Genomic DNA, 24,978 nt, shown 5'->3' on the forward strand with positions numbered 1-24,978 from the left:
ATGAGAAAAATGAATAAAGTTGATATGCTTCTCACTCAGTAGAAAAGAAAGTAAAACTATTTGTAGAGTATGTGATTGTCTATATAGGAAACTTCAAGAAATCTATAAAAGAAACCTAAGAATTAGTATTACTTCAGCAAATTTGCAGAATACAAAATAAAAACCCAAAAATCTTTCAACTTCTATACACATTTGTCATATATGAAGTTTCGTAGTTTAAAAAAAAAGTGTGGTTAAGTCATAGGTTTTTGTTTGTTCGGACCATTGCTTGAGTTTTGATTTTTGAGACATGAGCTTGCTATGAGCCCAATCTGGCCTCAGGCTCACTAAGTAGCACCAGTGGATCTTGAACTCACAGTCTTCCTGCCTCAGCCCCTCATGTGCTACTGTTGCAATCTAGCACTAACATGTGTGGCATGAGGTTATTACTATTTCCATATTATGGCTGAAATCCACCAAAGTTTACATTTCTTGCCATTTTATTTCCTTTATTTTTTTGCTGTTTTTTTGCTGTTTTTTGCTGTTTTCATGGAATTTGCTGGTAATTCCATTTCAGTGGTGCAATTTGGGGTGTATTTCTCTGTCTAGATAGTTTTGTGGTGATTTATATATATATATATATATATATATATATATATATATATATAGAGAGAGAGAGAGAGAGAGAGAATATGTGTACTGTATAATGCCTATGAAATTATTATATAATAAATTGACTCCCTATTAGAGTCATCATTTTACTCTCTTATGAAAAGATAGAAATCTTACCACTCTAAAGTCCGTTCACTTACACAGTACACTCTAATTACCTTAATGTCCTTGATATGTTGGGAACTACATGATACAATGTTGTAACTTGGATTATTTTATTTATTTCTTTGCTATACTTCAGAAAACAAGAGGAATAACATGTATTGGACTTTGCCTATAATCTTATTCCTTTTTCTCTTGGTTCTTCCTTGAGGTTGTGTAAGATTCCTTCTTTCTCACTTATTTTCTTTTTTAGACCATTCTTCACATTAGGTCAACTGGTAACACATTCTCTTTGTTTCCCTTTGTCTGATAAGGTTTTGGTATATCTTTAATTCACAGATAGAGCTTTGACTAGGTAGAGCTAAGATTGGAGTTTGACAACTGACAGTTGAAAAAGTATCCAGTGCCCCCGTAGCCTTCCTAGTTTCCGATGTCACACACATTACATTGAGGTTGCTTTCTCACTGCATGTAAGACTTCATTCTTCTCTGACCACATTTAAGGTTTCAAACTTACAGTTACTTTACAGGAATTTAAATATTATATAGCTGCTGTTGATTCCATCAACTAAGGTTTTTCTGGTTTTTTTTAAACTATTTTTAAAATTTTCATTCCTGGTATTTCAATTTGGTTCTTATTTATAGCTTCAATTTCTTTTCTAAGACTATTTCTCTGTGAGATGGCTCTTTAAGTTGTATCAACTGTCTTCATAATTATTCACTGAAGCATTCCTTTGATGGCTACTTTACAAATATGTGTCATATGGTCCTATAATCTCTGTCATCTCACGAGTGCCTCCTGGATTTTTTAGTTGAAATTAGTCTTCGTGGTATAATGTGTGAGTTAATTGAAACTTTAACTGTTCATATTTTATTTAATGTTCTAAATTTTGTTTAAAATCTTTTGCCTTAAATATCTTTTCAAGACACCATTCCAGTAGGAGAAGAGAAGTTTTCCACCTCATTAGTGCCAAGTATAGGTAGAAACACAGGTCCCATTCTTGGTCCTCTTTGACATTTAAGGGACAAGGGGCTTTTTAGTACTCCTTGGTAACTTAACTGGAGTCTACCTACCTGCTGAGTATGAAAGTGATTTTACACATACGAATGTTTGACTGCTGTGTTATTACTTTACAGCCCATTTCTTTGTTTTCTAATTTTTAATTTCTTTCAAGGGAATTTATAATTGATCATGATTTTATGTTAGTGATTTGAAGCTTAGACAGTTCCAACCATCTGATTTATAACAGTGTTATATCCAGTGATTTTCTCTTCTCATTTACATTGTTATGTGCCTGGTTCTAACTATAGATGGTTGATATTAATGTATCCTTGACAGTGTGCCTATAAATGTCCCCTGACTTATAATACTTCATCATATTTTTGTAGCTTGCAAGGATTCCAAAGATACACACTCAATAAAACTATATTTCAGATTTTGGATGTTGGTCTTTCCCTAAGCTAGCAATGTGTGGTATGAGTCTCTTGATGGTTTGCAGTAGCAGAGAAACAAGGCTCCCAGTTAGTTATGGAATCACAATGGGAAACAACCAATGTTCTACATTCTTAGTGTGGGTATGTCGGATATATTTTCTCCTCGTGATATTTTCAATTTGCAATGAGTTTATCATTGAAACTCCACTGAAAGTCAAGCAGGACCTGTATTGTACTAGGGGACTCTTAACAAAAACTATGTGTTCTCTTGTAACATTTTTGGGTGTAGCATATCAATACTGGCCTACTTTAAAGAACAATTTAGTAGAGTTGGAGAATGTTCTGTCTCTGCTGTTGGCTATAAAAAGAAAAAAAAACATATCTAATTGTGCTATCTTTTGCTGCCAGGGAAAAGAGTCGATAGACAAAGATTTTGTTTGAGTCTTTCTACTAGGTTGAGGTTCAGGTGTCACTGAAAGTGATTTCCCTTCTGGGGCTCATTAAACTATCAGGAGACATCACGCCTTGGTTGCTTTGGACATTGAATAGAGATTTGGCATATACCTTGCCAGTATTATTTGATTCTGCTTGGTGGTGGGACAGGCCCATTACGTCTGAGTAGAGGGTTGTAAAGCACATGGACACATGACACTCTGCAGAGCAAGACTACCTGCTACTGACTGGCTCAAAGCAAAGAATGGGCCAGCCTGCTCAGGTTCCACTATTTCTGCTTTGTTGAAATGAACAGATGCCTTTGCTACTGGGTAAAGGGTTCTCTGCTGACTTCCTACTTTCTTTCCCTCTGCCAGAGGAGATATCATATCTTCCCCTCTATTTTTGTCTGTGCTTGCTGCTAATAACTATTTGTAGGTCCATCCAGTGGGTACCCAGGCTCAGACATAAGTGAAAAAGAAAGAAAACCCAAGGATTTCACTCTTATATTGTACCTTCTGTATGAAATCCACAACTCATCTTCAACTTTCAAAGTCTTTTTATGATATTCTGTTTTCCTAAGATACCTACCTAGCTGTAGTTCCAGGAGAGGAGCCATTATTCCAGAACCAGAAGTCTGACTTATATTTGTTTTAAATTATGATAAATTATAGTGTCTTTGTATTTTTCGCATTTAATTCTCCATATAATATCACCGTTTTTGAAATCCATTCATCTTGGTAAGCATAGGTGTGTAGTGCGTTCATGTGAAATACTGTAGCGTTTTCTGCTGTATGAATATGCAGCAAGTTGTTTATTCGGTCTCCTGTTGGTGGGCAGTGAAGCCTCCACTCCTTCTTTATAAACAAAGCCAGGATAAATGTTCCCAGTCATGTCTCCTTGGATACTGACTGTATTTGTGGAGAGTTTATCTGAGCCTGCATCTCAAGTGGAACTGCTAAGCCATAGGAGAGATAAAGCATTGTCATCTTTATCAGATATTACCAAACTGCTCAGTAACTGTGCATGACATACAGCTTCACCAAAAGCAGTGTTGAAATAGTCAGTTTGACTCTCCTTTAACCTATGGATTTAGTTTTGACTTGTTAAAAAAAATCATTCCATAAACTAAGGTCATAAAAATATCCTTCAGTATTTGCCTCTTCATCTACTAAATTTTTTTCCAAATTAGATCTTTAGTCTTTGTCTGTAATTTACTTTTGTGTATAATCTAATAAAGGGATAGTATTCTACTTTTTTCCAATATCAATACTAATTATTCCAATGCCAGTAATCATTTATTCAGAATTCCACTTCAAATATATATCACACTCCCATTTTACTTACATTGATTCTGAAGTTTAGAAATAACCCCAAATGAGATTACCTAAAATATTGAATTTAAATGCATTTATTACAATAAAATAAAATAAAACCTTAATCTTAAACCCATTTTCTTTTATTACTGGAACTTTAAGGGACAGAAATAAAGATTAATGCTAATTAAGTCCTTACTAACATCAATTAATTACTGATTATGGATTAGGTACTGCTAGGCAAATTAATGCTAGGATAATTTTAATGTATTCTTTGTAACAACTTTGAGGAGCCATGATGTTATTTTTCTATTATAGATAAAAAGTCAAAAATGTTAAAAGTCATGTTGCAAGTTGCATGTTATAGTAGTGTGATTCGTTGTTATATACAGGGGTTTCAGGTCAAACCTCAATTTTACATACATACATGCATACATACATACATACACACACACATACATACATACATAGCTTGCCTTGGTCCACACAGTAAGACGGAGTTCAAATTTTGCTCTAGGTGATTTAATGAGTGCTTTCTCGTTACTTTACTGCACTATTATATTAGTTCCTTTTCTCATTGCTGTTACAAAATATCTGAGAGAAGCAGTTTCCAGAAGCAAGAGTTCATTTCAGCTTACAGTTTGAAGGCATATCATGGTGGGGAAGTCATGGTGCCAAGAGCTTGACATGACTGGTCCATCCACAGTCAGGAACTGATTCTCATGCTCAGCTATCATTCTTTCTACTCAGCCCAGGACCTCAGCTCCTAGAATGTTACTACCCATAGTTAGGTTGGGTCTTCCCATCTCAATTAACCTAATCCAGATAACTCTGCCTAGATGTACTAGGAAGCTTGTTTCCAAAGTGTTTCCTAGGTTCTATCAAGTCAACATCACTAGCCATCACAACTATCTTTAAGAGAAGGGTGACATCCCTGCACTGAGAGAGATATGAATTTGTACATTATGAGTAAAGTATATGTGGCAAGTAGTTTTGTGCCTTGAATGACCAAGTTCAAAGAATGACAGCTTTGCTTTTTATATACTTGATCATTAGGAAGCATCTGCCTGGGATGAATTCTTGGTTACTCTTCCATCACCTCCTCATTTCTCTATTTCTCTATCCCATACTTCTTCAAGTTGGAATGTATAATTTAGTTGTCAATGTGCTTCCTGCTAAGCTCTAAGTTTTGAGGAGGAAAAGGCCAAAAAAAAGTATGATTAAAGGAAGGTTGAATCACTTGTCCTTGTTAAAAATTTTATACAAGAAAGGCACCAAATGTAGTGCTGATATTATATCAGCCTTTGCATGATTTTATCATATTATGATAATTGACTTCTTATTGAGCTATCATTTTCCCTCATTTGAAATCAATGCCCTAATCTAAGACTGTTAAGAAGTTACAATAAGTAGCAAAAACAAGAGATTTGGTGTCAGTCTTAACTCAGCCTTTTTCAGTCTTAACTCAGCTTTTTACTGAAAGATCCTAGAGCTCCATGTGTGGGGCAAGTGGAACCCTGACACCAAGCAAAAACTGGGAAGGTTGAGCAGATTCAAAACCCCATGTAATTCTCATATCTAAGAATAGTAAGTGTTTCATCTACTCCCAACCCGGTGTCTGTCTTGGAGCATGTGACCACAACGCCACATGAGTATGGTGACAACTAGTCAGATAGCACAGAGCATACAGTACTCCATGCTCTTGAAGTATCTAGATGGCCCTTGGGGGTTGTAAGTCGTATGTATCCATTATCCACTACGAATAAACAGTTTGGACAAGCAAGGACTGTCTCTCTCATCAAGAGAGGGCTGTGGGCAAAGCCTTTGTCATATAGAGCCATGTTGCCTATGTCTCTTGCAGAAGGTACCTCTATGCTCCAGACACTCACCCTTGAGCTAAGCTGGATTCCCCCCTCTCTGGCCAGAGCTCATTACCAGCCCACTGGCCCCTTGATTCTCAACTCCTTGCTGTTTCCAGCTGCATCTGGGTGCCCGGGAATGTGGGAACCCCAACCTTGTCCTCAGCCTGTGATGTTTCTCTCCCAGGCTGTAGCCCCCATCTTAGGCTGTGTTCGCCTCTGCATTCCTCTAGCCCAGCGCCCTGAGCATGGAATGTAGCCTAGCACCTCCCTATTTTGTCTGCCAGAGGAGAGTTCACGCACCCCAGCAGTGAGGCGGAACGTGGAACCACAGGCATAGAGGTTTAATTTTTTTTATCTGTAGCCTGGACAGTAACAGAAAGGCAATGCTAGAATTAAATAAAATTGTATTTGAAAATATGATACTGCACGCTGCTATTCTCATGTATTCACTCTTCTCTAATTTATTTTCATCATATGTCTACCTCTAGTACCCTGCGAGATGACCCTAATGCTGGCAGTTTCATAGTAATCACTGACTCCTGACTCTGTCTTCAGATTTTATTTAGTAGATCTGAGATGAGGCCCAGAAATTTGTATTTTTTTCATTCTTTCTAAATAATCTATTAAACACAACCCAGATATGAGGCAGACACACTTGTTCTGGGACACTTAGCACCATATATACAAGAAACAACTTACTGCCCCTGACTAGGATTCCCAATTAAAAGCAGGTTATAATAAGAGGTTGCAAACCAGCCTTCCTTAACACTCCAAATTCCTACCCCTCCTAGGTTAGAGGGAAACCAGCCTCATGATCTTGTAACACCCCCTCCCACTTCTGTGACTCCAGCTGCATCCTGAGTACTTGGAAGCAAAGACTGGTAAAGTGAGCCAGCAATTATTGCCTTTTAAAATGATTTTGAGGGTTTTCTTTGAAAAGTCTTAGTCAATAGGAACAGAAGACTATGAATAACACCAAAATATTTAGCTGTCTATTGAAACTTCTTTACAGTATCATGTAAAATGGGAACAGATGCAACTAGACTAGAGCTTGGTTAGTAGGTAACAGATTTATGGACTTGCTCATTTTAAAAATTAAGGTTATAAACAACATATGTCAAAATCCTGTAAAACTGCTCTGGAAAGCATCTTCCTAGAAAGCCCAAATCCATGTTAATGTTCCGAATTTGCTTTCAGAACTGAAAGATGACATCGTATACATCTGCTTGAAACAATGCTTCCTTGAAACAAAATGGACTCTGTGTGGGTGTACATTCAGTAGCCACCCGAAAGTTTCAAGCACCTAGTCTCTTCCCAGAATGGAATCTATCCAATCCCTTGAGAGAAGAAAGCTTTTTCTATTTACAAATACAGGTGGCGTTGCTATGAGTTACAGTTTTCTGGAAGCCTTTGCACATAGCTCATGTTTTTAAGACAAAGGAAGTCATATGAGAGTGAAATCACCAGGTCTTTGGTCTATCCTGAAGCCTAGAGACTTGAGAGGAATCTCAATTGGCTCCTTTTCCTTTTACTGTCACATCTGCAAGTCTCCTGTTGAATCTCTCTAGTCCACTGTTCCCTCTAATGAAGTCATGTTCTGTGCTCAGGGCAGTAATATCCTCAGAAGCAGATGTCTCCCATAAAGCATGACCTCATTCCTTGGAATGGGAAAAGCCCGCAGTCAACTGTTGGGGTAATATTGGGAAGGACTTTGTTTAAAAATAGTTTTTGTAAATAATGTGTTCAACTTTTTATATATTTCTATTAAAAGGCAAATGTAGTTTGTTGCTGTTTTTTGTTAACCTTGCCCCTCTCTTCCAGAAGAGGCAGTCACTGAGCTACAAGTAACAGAGTCCTCACAGAGCCCAGCCAGACACTTCCACCCAATTGTTTGGACAGATGGGCAAAATTTAGGATTTGTCTAGATGTTAAATCTATGCTCTGTATGAGACCCCACTGAGTCACAACCTACATTTTAACTAGCCTTTCCATAATATCCCTGTAGCTTAGGAAAAGGAAGCCAAAATGTCCAAGGGAAAGTTACTGACCCAGATGTTCCCTGCAAATTAGGCAAGTGAGAGGATCAACTAGACAAGAAAAGAACTGAGGAAGAGCAGAACAATTAGAACAATGCAGTTTAAAGACAATCTAAACTTGCTTAGAAACTTAGATGTATGATAGTTCCTGGACACTGGCTCCTCAAATCACTGCAGAAAACTAAATTATATGACACCTGCATACTCGGCACACCCATAGACGGGCCTTTTAGCTATAACCCGCATGTGCCAGGGTGCTCCTTACTTCTCTTTGTGTCTGTGCATAAGGTAAATGCAAAAGAAGGATAAAAGGTCCTAATATTGAATTTACTAAATATGGAAGAATTTTACAGGATCATAAGGCAATAAAATATGTATTGGTTAAGCTTGATACCTGCTATTTGTAAATTAATTACTATATTCCCATAAGATGTCTGTTTCAGGAACATCTATGCATTAAAAATGAAGAATGCTAATAATTCTATAAATATTAATTGATGAGAATAAATATTGAAAATACATTTCCTTTCCCAATTCCCACATTAGTCACCTTGGCTAGCAACCAGTCCCCTTCCAATGATCTATTAAAGCTGCATCCTCACCATAATGCTTTTCCATGGCAAACCTCCCAAGAATCCATTTCTCCTTGAAACCTTTCTCCATGCTCTAAACTTTCATCCCTCCTATTTCTAACATTGCTGGAGATAACATTGACCCTTGCTAAGAAAGTCATAGAGAACGGTTAAAAAGAGATCATGACAGTTTTTCTTGCTGTTGGTGGTAGTGATATTTATGCTTAAGGGTATATGTTTGACTAGCATGGTTGAGAGCACTGTTAAAATGTAAACTAAGCTAAAATTGTATACCAGTTATCCCCCCAAAAGGTGCTACAGACTAGGAATGAAATAATTATTTCTATTTCTTTGTGATATTAGGAATTGAACACAAAACCTTTTGCATGGTGCACTATATTGTTGACATATATACCCAGCCCTCTTTCTGTGTGTGTGTGTGTGTGTGTGTGTGTGTGTGTGTGTGTGTTTTGTGTATATGTTCTTTTACATGTGTATCTATATGTGTAGGTGTGCATGTGGAGATCAGAGGTCAACATTGGATGCCTTCCTCAACTACTTTCCATCATATGATTTTGAGACAGGGCCGTTGCTAAATCTTGAGATTGACAATTCATTGAGACCCATGAAGTCTTCTGCCTCTGCCTCCACGATTCTGGGATTATAAGCACGTGCTGCCATTCCTAGCTCCTGACATGGCTGATGGAAAATGGAGCTCAGGTCCTCATAATTGTAGAGCAAGCACTTTATTAACTGAGCCATCTCCCCACATCTGCCCAACCCCTGGATATTATTAAATGGATATTATTGGGCTTTTTTTTCTACTAGGGTCATACACTACCCAATGACATCCTAGAAAACAGGAGTTATACCCAAATCAATCAAAATGTTATAAAACCAAATGCTCTCAAGTACTATAGACTGTTACAACACATAAATAAAGAAAAGATGCTTCCTGGTTCATTTTGTGAGATGGATATGACCTTGATAGCATGTTTCCAAGAAGGAAACTTAAGATTTCTCACATTTAACAAAGGTCTTAAATAGCCAGTCTGGTAAGACAAAGCTTCTGATACACTATTGGCATGAATGTCATGGGAGTAGCCATCTTCATTAGGGTTTCTATTGCTGTGATAAAATATCATGACGAAGAACAACTTGGAGAACAAAGGGTTTATTTCATTTCACTGCTTATAGGACAGGAATTAAGGGCAGGAACTGATGCAGAAGCCATAGAGAAGTGCTGCTTATTGGTTTATTCTCCAAGGCTTACAGAGCCTGCTTTGTTATATAGCATAGGACCAACTACCTGCCCAAAGGTTGGACCCTCCACACTAGGCTGGGCTTTCCCACATCAATCACTAGTTAAGAACATGTATCACAGGTAGAAGGCATTTTCTCAGTTGAGAATCCCTCTTCCCAAATGACTCTAGCTTGTATCATGTGGCCACCACAGTAACCAACTACATTCTGATTAGATTATGGTTCACTCTGCAGAAGGAATCCATACCTGGCACCATTATCAGGGGTGAGAACCTGTGGCTACATAGGTCATCAACCTAGGGAAGAGCCAAATGCTATTATTATTATGCTCAATAAACATAGTATTAAATCAACTCCTAGTGAATTTTCACTATGCACATGAATTAGTGTATCTCTCACATGTTATCAGAGATGCTGCTATTTACAATAGATTATGGTTTAAAAACTGAGACTCACAACTGATCAAGACCTAGAAAATAGACTACAGAATGCTTAGCCCTAAATAGGATGTCTACATTACACCTTCTCCTCCTCCCAAGGCTTGGGGATCATTTCAGAAGAAGGAGCAGAGAGATTATAAGAGGCAGAGGATGACTACAAGGAAATAGTGTTTGACAAAGCAGGAAAGTTGCACAAATGGATTCACTGCAGTTGTAACAGCATGCACAGGACCAGCATAAGCTCAAGCCAAACAAAATTCCAGCATGGAGATGGGAGGTGGGCATGAATTCCTACACCTAGCTAAGGAGCTGTTGGTAACTGTTAGGTTCTAGGAAAGGAAAAGTCAGTTTATCTTTTAGAATTTTGATCCCTGATTAGTCAACAAAGATCCATTAGAAGACCACACACCAAGGAGTATATAGACAGCACATATTTTATTTGATGGGTTTTCTTTTTTTTTTTTTTTCAAAAAACAAGGTAGCAGGGGAAGTTGGGTGAGGGGTGAATATGATCATATATATTGTATTGAATTCTCAAAGAAATAAGTTTAACATGTGAAAAGGGTTGATGGGCATTATAAAATAATTTCTAGGGATTTTTAAGGTTATTTTTCTCTGTCTTCCAATAAAGGAATAATTTATAAAAGCCATCAGAAAACTCTGAAAGTAGCGAATCAGATCCTGAAAAGTATTTACTGTATTATGTGTCATGATCACTTTATGCTTGGAATGTAAAGATGATTCAATGATATGAGAAAGTTTAATGGTGCATTACATCAACCCAAAGGATATAAGTCAATGGTTGTCTTAGATAAAAGGCACTTGATAAGAATTTAGCATTCTTTTATGATACTTAGTCATCCCAGCATAGCTTGGTCTAATAAGCATGGTACTTGGTGCTTAGAGACTTTCTTACTAAAGTTGGGGTGCTCAACAGTATCCTTGAATTTCTTTTTTTAAGATTTATGTTATTTTGTGTGAGTAGTTTACCTGCATGTATGCATGTACAGCACATTGACATCTGATGCCATTGCAGGCCAGAAGAGGGCAACAGAGTCCCTAGAAGTAGAGTTACAGGTGGTTGTGAGCCAGCATAATGTTCTAGAAACTGGACGCAGTGGCCCATGCTTTTGACTGCTGAGCCACCTTGAATTTCTTACTAATATAGTGAAAGAAGTATAACTATCAGAGAGTCATATAAACACTTATCACTTACTGATCAGAATCTGTAGCTAGTCAACACAAGAAATCTAATTGAAAAAGATACTATAAGTAGAAATCCCCATGTTGGCTAGGCCATGTGTGTCCATTTCTTGTAGTATGAGGACCAAATCAGCAACCCTTCTGTTCAAACAATATTTGTAAGTGAATATAGTTGAAAAACTCAGCTGGAAACAGTTTTTATAGGCAGTTAAATCCTTTAAGGCCATTTCAGAGTCGTGTATGCTTGAGATCATGATCCTAGATAGCAATTCGTATTAGATAAAAAGGGTTGGTTATTTGAGCTTTCTGCTTACTTGGGTTTAAAATGAATGAAGTTTATACAGTAATAGATTTTTTTCCAAAGTGATGAGTTTATATTTATTTAATGTCCAGAGATCATTTTATCCATTTTCTTTGTTATCTTATGTAATCCTTAAAGTACCTCTGTCAAGTAAATGAAATTATCCCCATTGTACAAATGTGACTGCACTGATTCAGAAATGCAACCATTTCTTCAATGCACACAGCACTTGATAAGGAGAGGAGCTTCAGCTTGAATGCAATTCTGTGACTTCAGACACCATGCCTTTTAACACACCAGTTCCCATCCACGTGCACATTCTTCCCTCCAAGTATTTTCTGGAACATAATTAGAAAATGTAGCGAGATCAATAATGAAAACAGAGAAGGCGAGAAAACACCATGTTGAAGAGTAACTAGTAGCCTGTACTCTAGGGCAGTCACTAAATGACTAGAACACTCACACTGGACACTGGGACTCCCCTGTTGATCCCTCCGTAAGAAGAATCCAGTAAGTCTCAGGATAAGCCTCATCTCTGGTTAAAGTGAAACAACATGCACAGCAGCAGAACTAGCCATCTTGAACTGTTCTGAGACCCAATCTAAAGCCATATTGTAGAAATGTGGTTCTCAATGTAACCAGTTTGTGGTTTGGCTGCCCAGCAGTTGCGGCTATATTCCTCAAAGGCGAGGCTTACAGAATTACTTCTGGGAACAGCACATGTTACCTACCATCTGGGATCCTTCAACCCATGGATAGGTTTAACCTGTCCACAGGAAGGTGGCGTAGTTTTGATTAATTACATCATGTCCCAACAGTAGATTGTCTCTGATTCCTGTGCTTTGTTGGGCAGGAATATTTGGATGATGGATTGCTATTATAACCTTTAACATATTTAATGAATTAACACATCTCAACTACTAAAGCAATCCATTTGATTCATATGCATGCAGCTCAAAATAATTCCTTGAATCTGCTTAACACTTCACACTTTCCCAAATTGTTTTTATTTCTATTGTCTCATCGGTCCAAGGAACTGAAAGCTTAATGCCTCAGATTTTGAACCCAGATAAAGGAGACTAGTGCAAGTGGTACTCAGCATTTGACCTAGGTCAGGGTTTTCAACCCCAGCCAGGCATTAGAGTCTCCTTTTCATGCCTACCCAGAAAGCTGATGGCATCAGAATCCTCAGGGGCAGGAGTCTATGCAGTGAGAGGTGTTGAATCTCTTCAGGTGATTCAAACGGGTAGCCAAATTTGAGGCAGTGAGTTTAAATCTAAGTCCCAGGTGACAGGAATGCATTTAAATTTCAGTGTCGCCGTGGTAGTCAGAGGCTATGATTTAGAGAGTAGCATTCTCTGTAAGGGTTGAATCTTAGAACAGAATGTACTCATGAGAAAGTATGTAGAAAGGAGAAAAACAGGAGCCTGAAGACTAACCTTTAATATTCATAGTGGTTAAGAAGTTTGCGTCTGTTAGCCCAGCTATTTGAAAAAAGGCTGCATGATTTCATAATAAGAAAACACACATGACTAATCAGAGGCCTTTGTGGAGAGAACTGTGCATGTGTCTAACGGGATCAATGGGCATAATTTATTTAGACTTTCAAAAAGCCTCTAACTGGCGTTCTCTAGCAAAGGTTATTATGCTTTAGGTTGTGTCACCATGCACCAGGAAATCAGAGGGGCCATCCTGTGAAGAGGACTTGAAAGGCAGGAATAATGGGCAGGGATGAATGCGTATCTTGCTAGAGTGAGACACATAAAGAGTAGGTTTTCTAATCTGTTTCTGGTTTTATTTAACATTTTTATATACTGATTGGGTGAAAGACTACAGTAAAATCTTTAACGAACTCCTTCAGAGCTCTGCCACTTATTGCTGTGTGACCCCTGGCAAGTCTCTTAACCTCTCTTGTTCTATTTCCTCTTCATCTGTAAAACAGTGGAACTGGATATAAATGTCTCCTAGAAATTCTATAGATTAGCTTATCTTAGTCCTCTCTCTGCATCCACAATGAAAGCAACACACAATCAACTTCTGTAGTTGATTAGAGCAATGTTAGGAAGTGACTAGTACAGGGTCAAGGACCAGAGAAACCATTTGTTATACCGAATTATGCACTGTATGAAATTCATTGTAACCAGATTGGCAAAGCACTCTTTCTGCCAGCCATCTGCTAGAACATAAAAATAGCTTTTTTATATAGGTCTGTTCTTTATAATTGGATTTAACGTTTACCACTGATTTCTTTAACAATAAATTTATAAATCTCTTATATGGCATTTTATAATTGAGGCTTGTGAAACATTAGAGACAAAAGTTATCTAGTGCATATCTACATTAAAGGGAATTGTAGATAGGTGAAGTGATTCACCTAAGGTCAGAGAACAAAAATAACACTACAGAACTATATCACTAGACAACTTGTTCAGCTCTCTTCACGTTCTTCCTATACTTGGTTCCAAAGCAATAAAAATCATGGCTTTAGAAAAAGTTGAGTCCTCCAGCCAGACTTACCTTAAAGATGTTTTGGTCAACCCTTTTAGCTAGGTCTGTGGTTTGATAATGATGGTATTGACCTGTGAATGTGAAGACTGTAGTTATCCATGAGTATTTAGATACTATTTTATATACTATGCATTTTCTCACTTATCACTTTTGAAATAGATACTATTTTTGACAACCCTACATGCAAAATATATTACATCATTTCCATCCATCTCTCTACTTCCAACTCCTTTACCCCACTACTCTCTCTCAAATTCATGACCTCTTTTATTATTGATCTATATATGCATACATATATGTGTATAATCTGCTAAATCCATTTAGAGTTGTGCATATGGATATGTATGTAAGGCTGACCACCTCTGGAGGGAAGGTCCCTGGAGAAAACTAATTCTCCCTTTCTCAGTAGCAATCAATTGCTTGGACCTCTTCCTCGAGAGTTGGACTCTGGTAACATTCTGCCCAATCACATTTGCATGTCAATTGATACAGTCATTATTGGGGTCTTTTCCAGGCAATCATATTGTTAAGATTTCATGTGTACAGCTTCACTATCATATATAGAGGACACAATATCAAAGCCTTCATATTGGTACTCTTATAATCTTACTGCCCCCTCTTCCACAATGTTCCCTGAGAGGTTGTTGTTGTAGATGTTTCACTTGGGATTAGACATCCTGTGATCTGTTGCTTTCTACAGTTTGACACGTGTGGATTCCTGGAGTAGTCTCCATATGCTTCAAAGAGAAGATTCTTTGGTGAGGAATAAAAATGACAGAGTATAAGTAATTAGAATGGGTATACATAATTAGAATGCAATTACAAATGACACTAGTTTAAGAAAGGGGCAGTAGTAGATTCTCTCAGGATCCATGACCTCACGAGCCACAGGTAGTTAGTTCAGTTTACATTACCAGGCATGAACTCCTTACCTATTGAGTAAATGCAATTAGACAGCTGTTGGTTACCACCAAGATGTAAGTGTCACTATTGCACCATTGGGAATATCATGTTAGGCTGATGATTGTTGTAGTACATGGGCTTTATACAGGTATTGGTATCATTAATTTTTTTTAAGTATAACTGATTCAGAGAGCTAAAGTAACTTGCCCAACATCATATAGGTATTGAATGTTGGCAATAGAATTCAAACCTAGTTCAGAAAGGATAACAAGGTCCATGATCTTTCTAAAACCCAATATTACCAAAGAGTATAAGCCAGAGTATTAACTCAACAAAAGAGATAGATAATTCTTGGAAAAGATTCTTGGCCAAACAAGTTTTGTTTATGTTGTCATTGTAGAGTACCATTTCTCACTGCTGAATTTATTGAAAATTTTGAGAAGTCTTCAGTTGAAAAATGATGCTGTGTTTCTTAAACTCTTTTGTATTAACCATTCTATTGGATTACATTTCAAATGATATCCCACTTCCTGGTTACCCCTCCACAAATCCCCCACCCCACATCTGCCCTCTCCCCCAACTCCTTTGCTTCTTTCAGGGTGCTTCCCCACCCACTCACCCTTTTTAGACAGCCATTTTCCCAAGAATATCTGTTAATATCATGCAGCTCTTTCATAACCCCTATAATGGAGTAATACAAAAAGTATAAAACTTGGGAGATTAAAAACAGGAGGATCAGGGTTTCAAGGCCAGCCTCAACTACATGAGGACCTGTCTCACAATGCCAAAAGAAGGGGGATACAACAGTAACTTAGTAATGTGCTTAGCACACAAGTGTGGGGTCCTGAGTTTGGATCCCTAGCACGTACATAAAATCTGGGTATGGTAGTACATTATCGTAATCTCAGGACTAGAGAGGTGGACATAACATGATCCCTGGGATTCACTGACCAACTAGCCTAACTTAATCAGAAAGTACCAGGCACCAGTGAGTGACCCTTTGTCAAAAACCAAAATGGGGCCAGCAAGATTATTCACACTTAACACACAATAAGTAAACACACTTAACAGCAAGCCTGACATTCTGAGTTTGAACTCTGAGATTCATATGGTATAAAGAGAGGACAGATAAGTAGATTATCCTCTAACCTCCACACAAATGCCATGGCACACATGTTCCTGTGCTATACAAACAATCTCTCACAGAGAAACTCCAGTCATAAATAAATGTGATAAAAAAGAAAAGCATGGTGGACAGCCCTCAGTAATGACCCTGGCTTTGGCTTGTGGGCTCTACATGCACCTGCACATATGTCCAGACACCTGCACATATGTGTGTACTCACATATGTTCAAGCATGTGCATGCACACACCCACACACACACACACACACACACACACACACACACACACACTTTAAGACTGTACTACTTCTTGATTCATCTTCATAGACGGCTTCCTAGGCCTAGCTTTTTTCATCTTAACCACTTGTGACCAAAGATTCAGTGTTGCAGAATGTTTTCTTAGCAAGAGCACATGCTTGTCACTTTGAGTATGTCTTTGATAACGAGAACAAACCTATCCCTTATGGAACTTTAAGGCACTATTAAACTTCTGAACTGTCAGCAGTTAGCAGGGCTGGTTTACTCTTGCCTTAACCACAGTAATATTTTTTGAGTCTTTCCCAAACCAAGACAGAAGTGAGCCAGAAAATTTCATAGCTGCTAATAAGTTAAGTCATGTTTGTGGAGCTTGAACCAGATATGGATCTCTCCTCTAATGCTTATAAAGGAAATTGTTGGATGAAAGATTCAAACCTTCTCACATCAGAAGTACTTGGGATTGGGGTGGGATGGAGTAGGGGTGGGATCAACTTACACAGTCCTACCTCTTCTGGCCCTTTCCCTCATGCTCAGAGCAGATGTTGGAATCATAATCTGGGTTCTGAGCATGGACATTCCATGTGGCTTACATTCAGAATTCTCACTCTTCTTTGAAGCTAATGGCTTCCATCTTCTACAAATGTATTGAGCTTGCCACACTTATCTGTGCATTCTCTGTTTATAATTCTAATGGCATAAAGTAAAATATTAAAGAAACTCTTAAGATTTCAAGATTTGAAGACATAAACTATGTTGATACTTGTTGTTTGGTGGTTTTGGTTTTATGGGGTTTGTGGCACTAGGAATTGACCATATGCTATCACTGTACCACTGAGCTGTATATGAAGCCCCCTGCTTTGAAATAAGAAATATATAGTTCTAGACTTAATCATCTGCTATTCATCCATTCTCTTTTCTTTATCTCTTTACTAACTGGTATTGAGGAAATTCTGATCATGCCTAGTCTCTGGTGTTACTCTCTACATAAAGAAAAGAAGACATGTGTACTACTTCTGCAACCAACAAACAATAAAATGTACATTTATTGAACACGTCACATAGATCACTTTTAATTATTTAAATTGAAAAAATCTCTATAAATTGATGCAATTGTGCTAGTTGTACAGATGGCCAATTTTGGAAACTATTTGTCTAAGTACTTGATACAACTGGTTCAATGTAATGGAAAGTGAAATAAGTTGGAGTCTGAAGAATCTTGGTTCACATCTTTAATTATTACCTCCTTCAGCCATTTACTTGTTCATCAAACAATCATTTTGAACCCCTATTATAAAAAGAAATGCTTTAGGAACTAAAGACACAGAGGTGAACAATTCATAGTTCTTACCCTCAAGGAGTTAACAATATTGTAAGTGAAACAAACATAATAAAAGACTATAATGTGAGGGCTGGAGAGGTGGCTTAGTGGTTAAGAGCACTAGCTGCTCTTTCAGAGGACCAGGGTTCAAATGTTTATAACTCCAGTTCCAGGAGATCCAACACCCTCATAATACATAAAGGCAAAACACCAATGCACAGAAAATAAAAAAATAAAAAGGTTACAATGTGATAAATGAATCAGTACATTATGGAATACAGAAGAACTGATGCCTAGCAGGCATCTTAAAGGATGAGCAGGCACTGGAAGAAGGAGGAGCTGAAGAAGAGCATTTCAAGCACATACAATGAGCAGAAGCAAAAGGTGTGGCATGTTGAGGGTGTACAGCTAAGATCCATGCTGAATTATGTATTGTATGGTTTTACTTTATACCATAGATATTTTATTAACATATTTTTATGATTATACTCTATTTTTAGAAAGCCATGATCCTCAGAAAATTGAACAGAAACAGAGTTCAGAAATATTCTCTCCCTTCTCCTTCTTGGCAAGCATTCATAGTTTACCCTTTCTACAACGTGACATGGTAGTACATATACTTTTCAGCCTGGTTTTTTTCACTTAGCGATATGCATTTAAATTTTCTCTGAATCTGCAACTTGGAAGCTCATTTCTTCTTATTGATGAGCAATATTTCAATGTATACATATATCACAACTTGTTTATCGGCGATTTGTTAAATAATTGCTTACAGTTTGAGTCAATTGTGAATAATGTTGATAAAAGGCACCTGTATGCAAGTTGTGTGATCACACATTTCTAGCTCTTTTGAGTAATATTTAGCAGTGTGATTTCTGTGCCAATTTCTACAGAATTACCAAACCATTTTCCCAAATGTGCCACTTTGCATTCACCCAGCAGTGTGACAGCAGTACCTGTTGCTTCATATTCTGTCACAAATTTGGTATCAGTGTTTTACATTTTGGCATTTGTGGACTGCTCTCTTCTCATATTAAATTGCAATTTCATCATGGCAAATAATATCTTTTTTCCCATCTTCTTAATTATCTCCTTTGTTAACTGTGTACTCATGACTTTTGCCCATTTCTTTTTATCCATTCATTCATCCAGCCATTCACTTTACATCCAGATTGCAGCTGCCATCCCTCTCCTTCCAGCCCCACCCTTACAAATCCCTCCCCCATTACCTTGTCCCCTTCTCCTCAGATAAAGGGAAGCCCTCCTTGGGTATCACCCACCCTGGAACATCCAGTCACCATATGCCTATGTGCATCCTCTCCCACTGAGGCCCACTAGGTGGTCCAGTTAGGGGAAGTGGATCCAATGGCAGGTAAAAGTCAGAGACAGCCTTGCTCCAAATGTTAGGGAACTCACATGAAGACCAAGCTTCACATCTGCTACATGTGTGCAGGGAGGCCTAAGTCCAGCCCTTGCATGGTCTTTGGTTGGCAGTTCAGTCTCTGTGAGCCTCTGTGGGCCTAGGTTAGTTGAATCGTAGGTCTTCTTGTGGTGCCCTTGATCCCTTCAGCTTGCTCACATCTATCCCCCACTCTTCTTCAATTCTCCCCAAGCTCCACTTGATTGTGTGACTATGGGTCTCTTCATCTGCTCTATCCTCTGCTGGATGAAGCCTCTCAGGAGACAGTTATGCTAGGTTCTAGTCCGCAAGCAGAGCATCATTAATAGTGTCAGGGGTTGGCTCTCTCACATGGGGTGTTTTTCATGTTGGGCCAGTCACTGGTTGGCCATTTCCTCAACCTCTCCTCCATCTTTATCCCTGTGCATCTTATAGGCAGGACAAATTTAGGGTTGAAGGTTTTGTGGATGGGTTGATGTCCCCCTCCTTCCACTGTAAGCCCTGCCTGGCTACAGGAGGAGGCCACTTCAGTCTCCATATTCAGATGCTAGGAGTCTCAGCTAGGGTCACCCCCATAGACTCCCCAGAACCTCCCACATCCCAGGATTCCAGTCACTCCCAAAGATGCCTCCCATCAATTTCTGTTCCCTCCCACAGCCCTCTCACAGCCAATATTTCCACACCCAATCCTCATCCTTGTTCCCCTCCTCACAACACCCCCCACCAAGATCCTCCCTCCATCCACCTCCAGTGGATTTTTGTTCCCCTTTCTGAGTGAGATTCATGCATCATCCCTTAGGCCTACCTTTTTACCCAGTTTCTTTGGGTCTGTGGAGTGTATTGTGGGTATGCTGTACTTTATGGTTAATATCCACTTATAAGTGAGTACATGCCATGCATGTCCTTTTAGGACTGGGTTACCTCTTTCAGGATGATATTCTCTAGCTCCATCCATTTTCCTGCAAAATTCATGCCACCTTTGTCTTTAATAGCTGAATAGTACTCCATCGTGTAGATGTACTACATTTTCTTTAACCATTCTTCAGCCAAGGGACATCTGGGTTGTTTCCAGTTTCTGGCTATGACGAATAAAGCTGCTATGAACACAGTTGAACAAGTGTGCTTTAGGTACAGTGGGTGTGGTTCATTTCTTACTTTGATTCTTTCTTGATTATTGGGTTTTCTGTTTCGATGTTGGCCAGTTTCTTAATTAGGTTCTGTGTATTCTTCTTTGATTTCAAAACTTTAGTTTCAAATATTTTTGTTGGATAGATAATAGTTTAAATGACATGTACGGTGTGTTTTTGCGAGTATTTCTCCTGGTTTTTATTTGTTTGTTTGGGAGTTTTGGTTATGTTTTTGGAGAAAGCATTTCTCTATTTAACCCTGCCTGTCCTGAAACTCTTTCTATACACCAGGCCAGCCTCACCCAAGAGATCTGTGTGCCTCAGCTTCCATAGTGCTGAGATTAAAGGTGTGCATCACCGTGCCCTGTGCCACAGCTTTTTTAAGGAAAGCCAATTAATTTTTTCTTGAATTGTACTTCTGGTTTTTGATCCAAAAACTCGTTAAAAAGGGTAAAATTGACTAGATGTTTACTATGTGATCTCCTGAGATTTTTTATAGTTTTTGTGTTTAAGGTTTTAAATCTCTGACCCCTTTTGAGTTAATTTTATGAAAAGGATTAAAGTCTGTCTCTAGATTCAACTAGTGTGCATGTAGATGCCCAGATGTCCTACCACCCTGTATGAGAATAGCTCATTTTTTCTGTTGTCTTGCCATTTCTCCTTTGTCAAAGATCAGTTGACTCTATTCTTTTTTTTTTTTTCTTTTTTTCGGAGCTGGGACCGAACCCAGGGCCTTGCGCTTGCTAGGCAAGCGCTCTACCACTGAGCTAAATCCCCAACCCTAGTTGACTCTATTCTAAGTCGATCTCTATGCCCTGTATTCTCTTTCATCTGTGTGTACTATTTCATCAATACCACGCTGGTTTGATTGCTGTAGCTTTCTAGCAAATTTTGAACCAAAGGATAGCAGTTATCACAATATCATATTTGAAAGTTAGTATCTCTTACCTTTCTGTATAAATGTTTGGTTTACTTTGTTAATATCTACAAAGTAACTTCTTAAGTTTGCATTTAATCTGGAGGTTATGTTTGGAAGAAGTAACATTTTTGCAATATTAAGTTCTTTTTCATGACATGGGATATCTTTCCATCTAGATGTTTATTTCTTAACTCAAATTTTTCCCATATGGATACTCATATTTTGTTAAATCTATACCTAAATGCTACCCTCCTCTCTCATTCTAAGGTAAATAATGCTGTAATCTTTTATTTCAAATTTCAGTTGTTCATTACGGATATGTAGGAAAGAACTTAACTTTGAAACATTATTCCAGGAGCCTTTTTTGAGATTTTTTTTTCAATCAGAAATTTATGGTATTTGTAAATAGACAGGCTTAATTCTTCTTTTCATTTTATTTGTTTTCTTTTTTCTCCATCTTTATTAAATTGGGTATTTCTTATTTACATTTCAAATATCATTCCCTTTCCCGGTCTCCAGGCCAACATCCCCCTACCCCTCCCACTCCCCTTTCTATATCAGTGTTCTCCTCCCCATTCTCCCCCCATTACCGCCCTCCCCCAAGAATCCCTTGTTCACTGGGGGTTCAGTCTTGGCAGGAACAAGGGTTTCCCCTTCCGCTGGTGCCCTCACTAGGATATTCATTGCTACCTATGAGGTCAGAGTCCAGGGTCAGTCCATGTATAGTCTTTGGGTAGTGGCTTAGTCCCTGAAAGCTCTGGTTGCTTGGCATTGTTGTTCATATGGGGTCTCGAGCCCCTTCCAGCTCTTCCAGTCCTTTCTCTGATTCCTTCAACTGGGGTCCTATTCTCAGTTCAGTGGTTTCCTGCTGGTATTCTCCTATATATTTGCCGTATTGTAGCTGTGTCTCCCAGGAGAGATCTACATCCAGTTCCTGTCAGCCTGCACTTCTTTGCTTCATCCATCTTATCTAGTTTGGTGACTGTATATGTACGGGCCACATGTGGGGCAGGCTCTGAATGGGTGTTCCTTCAGCCTCTGTTCTGAACCTTGCCTCCCTATCCCCTCCCAAGGGTATTCTTGTTCCCCTTTTAAAGAAGGAGTGAAGCATCCGCATTTTGGTTATCCTTCCTGAGTTTCATGAGTTCTGTGCATCTAGGGTAATTCAAGCATTTGGGCTAATAGCCACTTATCAATGAGTGCATACCATGTGTGTTTTTCTGTGATTGGGATACCTCACTATGGATGATATTTTCCAGATCCATCCATTTGCCTATGAATTTCATAAAGTCATTGTTTTTGATAGATGAGTAGTATTCCATTGTGAAGATGTACCACATTTTCTGTATCCATTCCTCTGTTGAAGGGCATCTGGGTTCTTTCCAGCTTCTGGCTATTATAAATAAGGCTGTTATGAACATAGTGAAGCATGTGTCTTTGTTATTTGTTAGAGCATCTTTTGGGTATATGCCCAAGAAAGGTATAGCTGGGTCCTCAGGTACTACAGTGTCCAATTTTCTGAGGAACCTCCAGACTGATTTCCAGAATGGTTGTACCAGTCTGCAATCCCACCAATAATAGAGTGTTCCTCATTCTCCACATCCTTGCCAGCATTTGCTGTCCCGCAGTTTTTGAACTTAGCCATTCTCACTGGTGTGAGGTGGAATCTCAGTTTTGTTTTGATTTGCATTTCCCTTATGACTAAAGATGTTGAACATTTCTTTAGGTGCTTCTCAGCCATTCGGCATTCCTCAGCTGTGAATTCTTTGTTTAGCTCTGAACCCCATTTTTAAATAGGGTTATTTGTCTCCCTGCGGTCTAACTTCTTGAGTTCTTTGTATATTTTGGATATAAGCCCTCTATCTGTTGTAGGATTGGTAAAGATCTTTTCCCAATCTGTTGGTTGCCGTTTTGTCCTAACCACAGTGTCCTGTGCCTTACAGAAGCTTTGCAGTTTTATGAGATCCCATTTGTCGATTCTTGATCTTAGAGCATAAGCCATTGGTGTTTTGTTCAGGAAATTTTCCCCAGTGCCCATGTGAACCAGAATCTTCCCCACTTTTTCTTCTATTAGTTTGAGTGTATCTTTTGATGTGGAGGTCCTTGATCCATTTACACTTAATCTTTTGTACAGGGAAATAAAAATGAATGGATTTGCATTCTTCTACATGCTGACCTCCAGTTGAACCAGCACCATTTGCTGAAAATGCTATCTTTTTTCCATTGGATGGTTTTGGCTCCTTTGTCAAAAATCAAGTGACCATAGGTGTGTGGGTTCATTTCTGGGTCTTCAATTCTATTCCATTGGTCTATCTGTCTGTCTCTGTACCAATACCATGCAGTTTTTATCACTATTGCTCTGTAATACTGCTTGAGTTCAGGGATAGTGATTCCCCTAGAAGTCCTTTTATTGTTGAGGATAGTTTTAGCTATCCTGGGTTTTTTGTTATTCCGATGAATTTTCAAATTATTATGTCTAAATCTATGAAGAATTGGATTGGAATTTTGATGGGGATTGCATTGAATCGGTAGATCGCTTTTGGTAAAATGGCCATTTTTGCTGTATTAATCCTGCCAATCCATGAGCCTGGGAGATCTTTCCATCTTCTGAGATCTTCTTCAATTTCTTTCTTCAGAGGCTTGAAGTTCTTATCATACAGATCTTTGACTTGCTTAGTTAAAGTCACACCGAGGTATTTTATATTATTTGGGACTATTCTGAAGGATGTCGTTTCCGTAATTTCATTCTCAGTTTGTTTCTCTTTTGTGTAGAGGAAGGCTACTGATTTATTTGAGTTAATTTTATACCCAGCCACTTTGCTGAAGGTGTTTATCAGCTTTAGTAGTTCTCTGGTGGAACTTTTGGGATCACTTAAATATACTATCATATATTCTGCAAATAGTGATATTTTGACTTCTTCCTTTCCAATCTGTATCCCTTTGACCTTCTTTTGTTGTCTGATTGCTCTGGCTAGGACTTCGAGAACTATACTGAATAAGTAGGGAGAGAGTGGGCAGCCTTGTCTAGTCCCTGATTTTAGTGGGATTGCTTCAAGTGTCTTTCCATTTAGTTTAATATTAGCTACTGGTTTGCTGTATATGGCTTTTAATATTTTTAGGTATCAGCCTTGAATTCCTGTTCTTTCCAGGACTTTTATCATGAAGGGGTGTTGAGTTTTGCCAAATACTTTCTCAGCATCTAATTAAATGATCATGTGGGTTTTATCTTTCAAGTTTTTTATATAGTGGATTACATTGATGGTTTTACATATATTAAACCATCCCTGCATGCCTGGGATGAAGCCTACTTGATCATGATGGATGATTGTTTTGATGTGTTCTTGGATTTGGTTTGCAAGGATTTTATTGAGTATTTTTGCATCGACATTCATAAGGGAAATTGGTCTGAAGTTCTCTTTCTTTGTTAGGTCTTAGTGTGGGTTAGGTATAAGAGTAATTGTGGCTTCATAGAAGAAATTCGATAACGCCCGGTCTGTTTCTATTTTGTGGAATAGTTTGGATAGTCTTCTATGAAGGTCTGATAGAATTCTGAACTGAATTCATCTGGACCTGGGCTCTTTTTGGTTCGGAGAGTTTTAATGACTGCTTCTATTTCTTTAGGAGTTAAGGGGTTGTTTAAATGGTTTATCTGTTCCTGATTTAACTTCGGTACCTGATATTTGTCTAGGAAATTGTCCATTTCCTGTAGATTTTCAAGTTTTGTTGGATATGGGCTTTTGTAATAGGATCTGAGGATGTTTTTTAATTTCCTCTGATTCTGTTGTTATGTCTCCCTTTTCATTTGCAATTT

The 24,978-nt window shown here is 38.3% G+C and overlaps 1 protein-coding gene across 6 annotated transcripts in view; it reads left to right on the forward strand.

Annotated features, from left to right (window-relative positions):
* Nucleotides 1-24,978, forward strand: part of Eda (ectodysplasin-A) — a 401,698-nt gene that overhangs the window by 349,101 nt on the left and 27,619 nt on the right. The window lies entirely within an intron of this gene.

This window comes from Rattus norvegicus, chromosome X (genome assembly GCF_036323735.1).
Source record: "Rattus norvegicus strain BN/NHsdMcwi chromosome X, GRCr8, whole genome shotgun sequence".
NCBI classification, from domain to species: domain Eukaryota; kingdom Metazoa; phylum Chordata; class Mammalia; order Rodentia; family Muridae; genus Rattus; species Rattus norvegicus.